The sequence below is a fragment of the Poecilia mexicana genome, unplaced genomic scaffold, assembly GCF_051168715.1.
Source record: "Poecilia mexicana isolate PSO_F unplaced genomic scaffold, ASM5116871v1 scaffold_1, whole genome shotgun sequence".
In the NCBI taxonomy this organism is placed as follows: Eukaryota; Metazoa; Chordata; class Actinopteri; order Cyprinodontiformes; family Poeciliidae; genus Poecilia; species Poecilia mexicana.
The window spans coordinates 7,614,337-7,626,966 of record NW_028263370.1 but is presented as its reverse complement, the minus strand read 5'-3'; positions in this window follow the sequence as shown (position 1 = coordinate 7,626,966).

Genomic DNA, 12,630 nt, shown 5'->3' with positions numbered 1-12,630 from the left:
ATGGATTTTGGCTTCAGAGGGTGGCTCATCCGCTTTGAAAATCCTTTTTCTTTTTTTTTCTTTTATTCACATAAGAGAGGAGGCGACTGGAGCTAGTGAGAGAAAGCAGGCAAAGGATTGTTTGGAGTCAGAAACACATTTCAAAGGCTTCCCCAAAACCAGACTGCAAAATCTGAGATGAAACCAACTAATAAAGCGCCACACAGTAATAAATAATGCAACAAGAGGAAACAACATGAAAGATCTTTTCATCTCCTTACAGAGAGGAAACTGGAAGAAGAAAAGACGAGAATGTGTGTACACTGTTCTGTGGTTATTGGAGTTGTTTGTTGGACCTGCTTTAAAAGTTTCGGTCTCGAGAAGAAATGTATCTCTTTTTTAAAATTCTTGAAGACATAACTTCTTTAAGGTTTACAGAAAAAAATGACCAAAGGAAAATATATTCTTATTTATTTTTGAGCCAAACCCAAAGACCTCTAGCATTTGGCCTCAGTCTCCTCACTTGTATTTACTAATCTTTAGACATATTCAGTTGTGGGCTCTGATCTAAGATTCAGATTCGTTCATTAAGGGTGCTTTGCTTATTTTTTTTAATCAAAGTTCCGTCTTGTAGACGATTTTCTAACCATAACTTCCCTGCCCTTATTAGTAGAAGAGCAGAGCTGAATCTTATGACTCAGTACACTCAAAAGGCAAAAAATAAAAAATAAAAAAATCCCCTTGCACCCACCCAAAATAGTTGTGTCCACGATCTGACTGGCCGAGGACGGAGATCAAACCAACCTCAAAGCAGGGAGGTCGAGACAAGAGCAACAAAAGAGTTTCCTCCCCGTTAAAATAGAGCAGACTTGAGTTGGATTGTGGGCTTTGTAAAAAGAAGACGATCAAGCGATGACTGGAAGTGGGGTTATGACGTTATTATTATTATTATTATTGGAGGCTGCATAAAGGATTTACAGATCTTAATGGTGCCTGTGAAAGCTGTGTTTGTGTGTTGGTGGAGGTAATTTAGACAGGACAGAAGCAAAACTACAAAAAGTGAAAGAGAATTTGTGCAACACTGACATCTTGCGGGCAGAAGTGTAAGCTGACTGTATGCACTCAGAAAATTTCAACAAATGGATTCAAAAACCGACACTTGTGAATTTTACTTAACAAAATTAAATAAGATTAAGTAGAAATAACTTGTTTTGGCCATCCAAAAAGAAAAGTAATTAAACCAAATTTACTGGAAAACCAGACTTTCTTCAAGTTACTTGAAGACTTTGTACAAATAACTTATAGCTATCTCGATCCATGTTTCCTCTTTACTACTCTTGAGTCTCAAGTGGATGTCTGACTTCCTCATCCTCTCTAAAGGAGACCCCAGACGTCCTGTGGAGGAAAGCCACTAGATGAGTGCAGGATCAACTAGAAAACCAAGAGCCAGCCTTATGCTTAAATATGGTGTTCTCTATGAACAAACCTTGATGAACATAGAGGTTCAAAATCAAAACACTGCTTATGTTCACCTGCAAATCATCTGGTGCATGAGGCAGAACTGAAGATGAGCCGGTTCTCATCTTCTGACAAATGGACCGACATCCATCGTTTAAAAGTGGTTTTCTTTTTGAAAATAAATAACATCCAACATGCCTTTTTATTAAAGTGTGGAGATACAAATAGATGAGTCGTTTTCAAGATTGATACTTCCTTAAAATTTTTGATTATCTTATTAGAAATTGCTTTAAAACCCAAATCTGCCAGGGATTTGAATAATTTTAACTAACTGATTCTAGCCTTGAAAATGAATCCGGATATAAATAACTTCAGGTGCGTAGTAGTGAAGAACTATCGCCAGCAGGGGGCGACAAATACCTTTTTTCATTCAACGAAATGTGTCATTATGTTATTTGTGTGAGCTAATCAGGTTGCGTCATTAATCTCAGTTTAAAAAAATATATATTAAATGGTATGCCTATTTATAACTTCGACTTTGAATATATTTTACCTTCTATCTCGTTTACTGCGCAGTCAGGAAGGCTGAAAAGCAGATTCGCACCCTGTAAACAGACTCTATTTCGCACAAGTGCAGGTGTGTAAATAGCGACGCCGACTCCAATATTTGTTTTCGGCTTGTGTCGTTTTAATGCAAACTTTAACTGGGTTTGTGTTTGACAGAGAGATGGAGAAGAGACGTGGAGAGAACAGTGCCAGAGAGAGAGCGAGCGCGACAGAGAAATTGGGGGGGGGGGGAGGAGAGACGGAGAGGGAGGGAGGGAGGGAGAGAGAAAGAGATGGGATTGTTGATTGAGAAGATTACCGACGCTTAAGCACCTCACCCCGTCCCTTCGCATCACCTGCTCCGGGACCTATGTATGGACAAGCAGACGCTCCCTCTGATTTCTGCCGGAGGATGTGGCGCTCTGAAACCCCCAGGTGATATGGATTAACTGGCTTCTTCGCTGTCTGAGGAAGGTGCGGCTCTTTTGCGGCGACTCTCCAAGTTCTTCACCGTTACTAGGGCCGGTCGGGACGGCCCGCCCTGCGCTCAGGAGAGGATTATAGGACAGGAACAGCCGCTACTCGGTAAGGTCTTAAACCCTTGATGTTATACAGCCAACTAGACCCACTAACCACAAGACAGAAAGTGCCTAAAATAGATTAGAATTGATCGCAATTGTGTTGGTTTCCTTTCAGCGCATCTCCGTAAGGGAAATGACTAAAAAAAAAAAAAAAAAAAAAAAAATAGGGAGAGAATAAAAATTAAGAGAAAAGATTATATTGAAGTTCCCAATAAGCTTCCACCGTTGTTTTGCTGACTTGCACGGTGGTTCAGGTGGTGGCAATGTTGCCTTGCAGCAAGAAGGTCCGGGGTTCGAATCCCGTCCTGGAGTCTCTCTGTATGGAGTTGACATGCGTGGGTTCTCTCCGGGTACTCCAGCCATCTCCCACAGTCCAAAGACATCGACAATAGTGCTTGTGTTTGCGTGCACGGTGGTGTGTCTCTGTGTTGCCCTGTCAAGAACAGCCAACCTGTAAAAGGTAAATACCCCACCTCCTAACCATTGACCACCAGAGACAGGCTCCAGCCTCCCATTGATCCTGTGAGGATAAACAGTAGATGTTGTTCTGCTTATCACAAATGTGATAGTTAGGTGTTTATTATGAGGTTCATCTGTGCATTAAGTGAAAAACAAAAACATCTACAGAGCTAATAAATAAATAAATGATCTTCAGTTTCCCTACCCATACTCCTCCATGAGAGCCAGTGCAGCTTTAGGTGAGAGCTGCCAGTCTTTCATAAACTTACCTCAGTCAAGTAAGCAACAATGGGTAACCAAAAACTATTCAGTTCAGTTTCTATAGCACCAATTTGCAACAAATATCTTGAGACACTTTTCTTGAGACAACATATTAATTTGCATACAGTACATACAGGAGTCTTAAGTAAATGATACCAATTTATTCCAATTCAGTCTAATCATATATAGTCACATTTGAGTGCATTTTCCTAAATAAAAGTGAAAAAATTATCATTTGAGATCAACTGAAAACAGATATATTTTTTGAGGTGGAGTTGGAAAAACTACAGAATGAGAATAAAGTCAAATTTCAGGTAGGAATTTGAAACTAAAGTACTGAAGTTGTATTTCACCTGACACCGACTTCATATCGATATTATCAATATTTTGAATTCATCCACCCACCTATAGTATTAGACACTCAAAAGCAAATGGGCAAAACTACCCACTCCGTAACCAAATCTAAGTAAAAACTTATGTTTAGTCCTCATGTAGCTCCTACAGATTTCTGATGCACCTTAAACCTGCGGGGACACAAAGAAACCTAAAAAGCAGGTGACGCTACAAAATCCCATGTTTGTACTCCAAAGACAGCTGCTGTTATTTAGTCCCGTCAACTCTGGCAAAACGAGAACACTCGCTGCATCGTCTCTTTCTGAGGTGGCAATACCTAGCTTGTCTTAAGGCACAGGTGTCAAATTCCAGTCCTCGAGGGCCACTGTCCTGCAACTTTTAGATGTGCCTCTGCTGCACCACACCTGAATAGAATAATTAGGTCATTAGCAGGACTCTGGTGAACTTACCTACACAAGGAGGAGGTAATTAAGCCATTTCATTCCAGTGTTTTGTACCTGTGGTACATCTAAAAGCTGCAGGACAGCGGCCCTTGAGGACTGGAGTTTGACACCCCTGTCTTAAGGGGTAAAACACACCTACCATGTAAAGAAAACATTACTGTGCTTCCACATTATCCAGTCAGCTTACTTCTCAATAATCATCTAAACAAATAATCAAATCAAACTAGCCAGAGGAACAGCTGTGCATCATACAACATCATGGATGTGTTAGTCCATTTTTGCCCCTCACAATTAGACTCGGAAGAAGATAACTAAAAAATGGACAGTGAAGTAGAGAATAATTAAACTGGATTTCAAGATCCATTAAAAGTGTTTTTATTAGATTTAACATAGAACAGTGCAAAACAAGCCTATAAACAAATGGCATGTGAGCGTCCTGTCCTGTTAGCTATCACAACTGGGCCCTCGTCAACATCTTTATCCATTTCCTAACAATCGTAAGAACACAATTCTAACTTAAATCAGGGGTCATAATGTTATGCCTAATTGATCTAGTTGTATGGAAAACACTAGAAGTCATCATGAGGGTAGATCTGCATCGGTCATTAGATACAAAGGCACTCAGACTACCACTGGCGGCTCTCGCAGCAAGCGAGTCAGTCATTTCACTGTGTTCAACCACTGCTGAAGAATTGATGAACAGATTCATAGTACATACTCTGTGTGAAATGCGTTTTACTAATGCATCACTGCGCATGCTCACACACACACACACGCACGCACACACCTACACACACACACACACACACACACACACACGTTTGCGTGGCTATCTTTGTGGGGACTTTCCATTGACTTCCATTCATTTCTACAGCCTAAACCTTACCTTTACCCTTTTCCTAACCCTAACCATCACATACCTAACCCTAACCAAAACTCAATTCACACCTTAGTTCTAACTCTAACCCCTGACCCAAAAACAGGGTTTCCCCTTGTGGGGACCACAAGGAGCAATTGGTCCCCACAACGTAGTGTGTCAGGAAAATCATCCCCACAAGGTATTACAAACAAACGCACACACACACACACGCACGCACATGCATCTTATGATCACATATTTTGCTCCATCATGCTGGAATACAATGTGTTGTTTCCACTGTGTCATGATAAGAAACGTGATCTCGTGCTCTGCGTGAATAGCTCGACTCCATCTGTACACTGACTGTATGTCCCAACCTCAGAGGAGGTTATTACCGTCCTGTGCTTTGTGCAGGGATGTTAATGAAAACTGAGTCCTGACACTCAAGAGCTGAAACAGAAGAAGAGCGAGGCTGCACGGCTGCGTTCTGACGGCCCTTCCTGCTCGGCTTTACTCATTTATGATGTTATTTTTAGGTCGGGCTACATTTTTGATGCTTCTTATTTGTCAAGTTTAATACTGAGACATAACTGGATGCTGTGTGCACGTCAGACTCTTTGTTTCTCTGCGCACCAGCGTTCTTGTGCTTACACGTGGTAAAAATGCATTTTTTTTTGCATATTTTATCTGTCTTTCGGCAGCGTGTCGTCGCTCATGGTTAAAAGTTTATATCTGTTACTGTATTAAAAAGCTGTGGGACTCGTAGCATTAGACTGTGCATTAAAAGTATTGAGTACTGAGATGGCCCCATAACTTTGTTTTTGCAAATTAGGTCTGAAAGCTTTGCTTTGTGAAATTGTTTTCAACGTTTTATCGTCATATCTGATCTTTCCCACAGCTTGTCAGACAAACACAGTGAATCTGAAGAGAACTTTCTGTAATGAGGTCCAAAATATTTTAGATTGACCCTAAGGGTTTCCCTGACAGCAGCAAGGATAGTTCCTGAAGTGCTTTTCACTGATAAATGTTTAAAAATAAACTGGACATCATTCATGACTGAATGGAAACTTCTGATTTTACATCAGTGGGACAAATCAGGATATTAATTGGAATTAGAGGGAATCTGTGTAAAACCTTTATAAAAAAAAAAAACCCACACGGCTTGATGACTGGAAACCCTCTTTTTAATATAATTTTTTTCAGGTGAGTCTTTGTTATGAATTCTGACACATATGTACAAACTGTGTTTGAAAGAAAAATCACAGCTAAAAACCATGGGGTAAAAACCATGTATTTAGATATGCAATCTGTTACAACCTCCGGACAAATAAGTTGACGGAGTCCCTGCAAATGTGAAACAAGTTTTTATTTATTGTCTCAAAAGTTTGTATCAGAGAAAGGGGTCATTAGGTTGTACCAAATCTAAGAAACAAATAAAACAGCAGGGTCTAACAGACACCTAGTCTGTGTGAAAACAAAGAATAACCCAGATATTCCTATCTAACAACAACAACAACAACAACAACAAAAAAAAACTCACCAAAAATGTTGCATGGGTAGGATCCAAAAACTTGCCTAGAGGTTTTAAGGAAAAGGAACTTGCAGAGTTCTCTAACTGTCCCCACAAACCTGCAAGCAGAAGAAAACACACCTGAGCAGCAATGCAGGTGTGCAGAACAATCATCAGCGAGGAGGAGGAGGAGGACGAGGAGGAGGAGGAGAGGCCCAGTCTTCTTCTTCTGTGTAATGGCAGATGAAATCCATAGAGGTTTATTACTGCCACCTGAAGGTAAAAGATCTAATACCTTCTTAAACCTGTTTCCCACTGGCCTGATAAAAACCCTCTACTACACTTTGCTTTGTACAGAGGGTCTGGGCTCTTGGCTATTGAGAAACTATTGCATCCTGGAGAACTGGATTCTGCTGATGTTTTAAATTTGACCCAATTGCTAACGGTTGCCTGTTTTGCATTAAATTATCATAATTTACAAAACCATGCAAAGTTGGCATTTTTAATGGACTTTTAATGCAACCTTCAGAGCAACTTTGCATTAAAAGTGTTATTATTTACCGAATGACACTTCATGACAACTGTCATAAACATTCATAAAGGCTTCTTTATGTTCATGACAGATGTTATGTCATGTTTATGACAGTGTCATGTCAGTCTTATGCACACCCCTTCAAATAAAGTGTTACCAAAACTCCAAATTAATGCCAATCTGCATTGTGATCCTGAGGGTGGATTACCGGACCTGGGCACATTTGCAGTTGCTCTGGATGTCCTTCGCTTGTAGATCTGTTTTCCATACAGTGGAATGGATAAATTCAGCTTCTTTAAAGGCCTCTTTAAATCTCTTCTCAGACTCATAACCTGCTCCAGTCCTCTCTGTGAAAGCCTCAGACAACTCGTTTGATCTCACTGCAACAGTCTAGAGCACACCCACTGCTGAAATGGTTGTTAAATATCTGTATGGCTCAATATGTTGGAAGACATAGATTTTTTCCAGGAGCATCTATTTTCACATGACTGCATAATGTATGGCAGCTTTGGGATGCCTTAAAAAATCTATGTTTAAAAACTGGAATGTGGGCTTAATGAAAAGCATGTTTAATACCTGCTTAAAGGTGTCTTATTTCCAAATCTGGCAGCCAAGCCTTATTGGGATGTATATTCTAATTTATTGAATATGACTACTTGCGGGACGAACCTTTCATTCGCCTCTGTGAGGCTAATACAAGAATAAACATGCAGTTCACAGTGTGCATCGAACCAAGAACAGTTAAGTGCTGGAAAGATCAAATGGGACGTTATAAAAAGAAATCAGTGCCATTAATGGACCTGAGTTAAAAGAGCCAGTCTAATTGCCCACATGTTTGTGAATCTACACTCAGCTATTATTCATGGAAAAGTCAAAGGTTTTTTTTGCTAGAAATCCTTTAGAATGATGACTGGAAGTAGTTTACAGAGCCATTTGTGAGTTGAATAAATAAGAAAACAGTTTTCAGCACTGCTAAAATGAAAAGGCTGCCACTGGATTTATAATGGATTTATAGTGTTTCTGAATATGCAGACATTTTTACAGATTAAAAGTCTATATGGATGTGGCCTTCAAATTGAACCCACAATCTTTTTCATTAATTTTTTCGATTAAGTAAACTAAATATTCAGCAAACAGCTGGAGGTACAATGGAACAGCTCAGAATAAGCATATGCACATGTAAAACCAGAAACTTGAAAGTTTGTGTCTAACCTGACTGAGCAAGCAATAATAATTTCAGTCTCTAGATGTAAAGAGCTGATTCCCCAAAACATTTCAAAATGTATTTGCAGCAATTATTACTTCCACCATGTAGTGGGGCTGAATACAAAAGCACACAACAGTTTTTATAGTTTACATTTTTTCATTTTACATTTAGAGTATGTCCTGCTGTGTGCCGACTTACCAAGTAAAACCCCAATAAAACACTTTAAAGTCTGTAGTTACAGCATGAATGTAAAACTCTTAAAGCAGCACAAGCATTTTGAATCATATGTGATGGTCAAGTGTCTGCAAAATATCCAAAATAATCAATCTGGTGAAATAAACAGCTCAGTTTTTGTGCACTAGTATTTATTTATTTATTTTTAATCTATATCTTTCAGCGAGGTTAGGACAAACATACTGATACAAACTGAGTATTAGGTATTTGTTAAAGTTTCTCTATGTGTTTGGTTGGCAGATGAGCACTAGCCGAAATCCAGAGCTTATTATTTTGTTCAAAAGTGTAAAAAAAGAAAAAGCTGTAGTTTTGTAGATTGTTCTGTTTTTCTCCTGATTCTTGCTTTTGTAGCAGTGAAATGTGGAACTTGAGGGACACGCATGCATTCACGTTTTCAAATGACCGCGAGCTGCCTGAGGCAGTATTTACTGGAGTCTTCCATCAGTAAATGTCATTTGGTGACATGGATTATGTGTGTTTGTTTGTGTGCCTCTATGTCTGTCTAAACGGTGATCTGCTAATCGGATTGCTGCCTCTAAAGATGAACATAGTCAAGGTGCAGTCAGAGGTCAGGGGTAGACCTGGGGGTAACACTTTATTTGAAGGGGGGTGAATAAGACTGTCATGACACTTTCATAAACATGACATAACACCTGTAATGAACATGAATAAGCCTTCATGAATATTTATGACTGTTGTCATAAAGCGTCATTTGGTAAATTATGACACTTTTAATACAAAGTTGACATTATTCTAAATGTCTTTTGTTATGACAACTTGACATTAACCAGGAAATCATTACTGTTTAAACTTTACCTTTAATAACATAAAGATACCTAATTTTTAAAGTGCAATCAATAATACTTTTATAACAAATTTATATCAGTTTTAAACAAAATTTTTTGTTAAAATTCCAAAAGTTTTGATTTCAATTTTATTTTACTTAACTGAAGTTAGTTTATTTTTTTTCCATTGAATACTTGGGAGAAAAAAAAATAAACTTCATACTCTGCGAACCAGACCCTAAACTTAAAGTCTGGGTTGAGTTTTTTCCCCTTCATTAATGACACACTTTTATTACATACATTATATCTATCATGGTAATTCAGGGTGAGTAATTTTTTATTCTAAATGAATATCCTTGTTGGACTTTTATTTAAGTGCTATTCTCCTTCAAGGTACATTTACCTAACGCCAGAATAAATGCAATGTACATTATGCAGCAAAGGAAATTAGAAGACATATATCCATTATGGAGATGATCGGTTTTGGACGGGCGATGTGCCCCTATTGCATAAGCAATAATGAAGAATGACTGCTATCATTAATGATACAGGGAAGAAGCTTTTTAGTTATCCAGCTTTGCTAGCAAAGTCGTTAGCTAGCACCTAGCAAAATACTACATCAACAACAGCTTGTTGTCTGTATGATAAAAAATACCGAATCGATAGATAAGAACAGTTTTTCCTCACCTGGCTGTCTCCTCCCGCTCAGTAGTTCTTCAGAGAAAGGCAGATGCAGAGGCCTGTCAGTGTCTGTTGTATTTCATTATCTCTCTGCTTAAACCGCTACTCCGTGCTGAAGCAGAAACGATACTACAATGTTTTCCGTCATCTGACAAGTAGCAAGTCTACTCCACTTTATTCACCAAAAACGTTTTTTTTTAATTCACCAAAAACTGTTCTGTAATCTGGAACGTTCGCTACGTTGAGCTCCAGTTAGCCGCCTTATCTCACTGTGCCATGCGTCACGGGCAAAAGGTCAAAGGTAACAAGGACCGGAGGGCTTATTATGTTGTACAAAAAAAACCCCTAACAAAAAACAAATAATTTTAGTACATGTAATGTGTCAGAAGAGGGCTTAGAAAATAATACAAAAAAAAAGTAAAATAAAAAATTTGACCAAAAGGGCACTTCTTGGGGGCAAGGAGCAAAAGGGGCAGGTGCCCAAGCACCCCTTGCCCCCTCACCCCTCCCCTGCACGTGCTTGACAATGTGTGTAAATATTTGGTCTCAGCTGCTACATTCTGTTGCACATGAGTGACTTTTATTTGTGTGGGACTCTTGCAAGTCATACGGAAATGTGGCATGTGATAAAACAAAAAAAAAAAAAAGCTAATTAAGTTTGGTGAAATCCAAGTAAAATTTGAATTGTATTATAATTTGGCTCACACTGTAGACTTTAAACCATTTTCTCATCACGCATTGTATTTTTCACATCTCATCTTTTCCATTTTTTTTTTTTTTTTGCTGCCTCATGTGTCTCCTCTCTCTCCCCCTCCATGACTCCATCTGTGTGCATCGGTATGCCTGTTAGTTGTTGGTACAGCGAAGCGGTTGCATTATCTGCATACATTATTGATGTGAGCAGCACACTGACTAACACACACAAACTCCAGCCGCCAACAGGGATGATAAAAAGATACTCTCACTCCGGACATAAAACACAATGCTACACACACATCATCAAATGAAGCAAAAAAAAAAAAAAAAAGTTATTTAACTTATGTTTATCTGTTACTGTACATCAGAAAGAGAAACTAAACATAGCAGGCATTCATTGCGTTTGTTCATTTCTCAAGAAACATATGCATTTATCCATCTCTGAGGCATTTAAGCTGCTTGATATACACAAAATTAAAAGCTGCCTTGTCGGCAGCTCAAGTTCCTGAACATATATCAAATGATTAACTTCGAACAAGAGGGTAGGATGAGTTATTAAAGAAAGGAGTACTGAGGTGAGGGTAACTGAGTGGATGAAAGCGGAGAAGGGAGAGAGGGGATAAAGAAGAGTTCCCAGCATCTCTTTTCCCAGGGCTTTGTAAGGGGCTCGTTAATTATGCATGTTGTTTAGAGCAGAGCAGGGGGAAGTGGGACTCCACAAACAGCTCAGCCCGGCCTATCCCGCTGTGATGGAGTCCCACTATGTTTTTTGACGCTTTTATTCCCCCATCCTTCTTCTTCTCCCTTCGCTTTTCTCCCCACTTTTTCCTGCGTTGTCTTCCTTTTCATATTTCTGTTTGTTTATGAAATATCATTTTGCACTCTGCCTCTCAAGCAGCTTTCGTCTAATCCTTGCCTTGTTAACTTAGTGCACTTTCTCACACTGAATGTTTTCCTTTTCCTGTTTGTGAAAATTACTGAATTGTTTCATTTTGTTTGCTGAACAGTGGAGCTTTTAATCCTATGTTCATTTTCCTTCCTTTTACCTCCTTCAGAAGGAAAGATTAGAATGTTAAATAGATGTAAATAAATGCAAACATTCGCATTGCTTTTAATATTTTCACACTGGGGTTTTAACTGAAAAACCAGAACTAAAAGGAGTACATAGTTAAGTGAAAGGAAGATGATGGATTTCAAAATGTTCACCAGAGAAATATTTAAATGTTTGGCACATTGTTAGTCTGTCCCCTTTATTCTTAAACAATCATCATCATAACTACAATAATATGGAGTTCACCTGCATGTAACCTTTTATATTCAACCTTGTCAAATTCATCATTCATCATCAAGCTGGTCATAGAATGTCTTCAAACATCAGCTTTCATGTGTTGCCGCAGATTCTAAATTGTAGAAGTCTAGACTTTGATTAGGCCATTCTAACAATGGCTAATAAATGATCTAACCATTTATGACACTTCAATCTCAAGTCCTTTGCAGCTCGTGGCAGGTTTTCTTGATTGGACTGCTTGTAGCTTCCTATGACAGGTTTCCCTTTACTTGCTGTAGAGCAGCAACACCACAGCACGATTCTGGCACCAGCATGATTCACTGTAGAAATGCTGTGCTCAGGGTTATGTGGAGATGTGGCTTTCTCTCTCACACAGCTCTTTGCATATTGGTGACATAGTTTCATTTGAGCAACTTTTGCCTTATTTTCGCCATGCCGCCTGCTGTGGCCCTTGTAAACTAAGAATAAACAGTTTACGGTTTTTCCTTTGCTCAGTAGCTTTCTTCTTGCGACTCTTCCGTAAAGCCCAGATAAGTTGCGTTCACAGCTAATAAAAAACACGTTGACAGACTCTCCGTCTGGAACTGTGAAACTGTGCAGCATCTGTAGGGTTGCATGGGCCTCTTGGAGGCTTCTCTGAACAATGCCCCGTTTTTTTGGTAAGAGTCAGTTTGGTGCGACTCCCATTTGTTAACAGTTTTGGAGTGATATGATTTAAATTTAAGCTCACTAATGTTCTTTAGCAAACCTCTCAAAC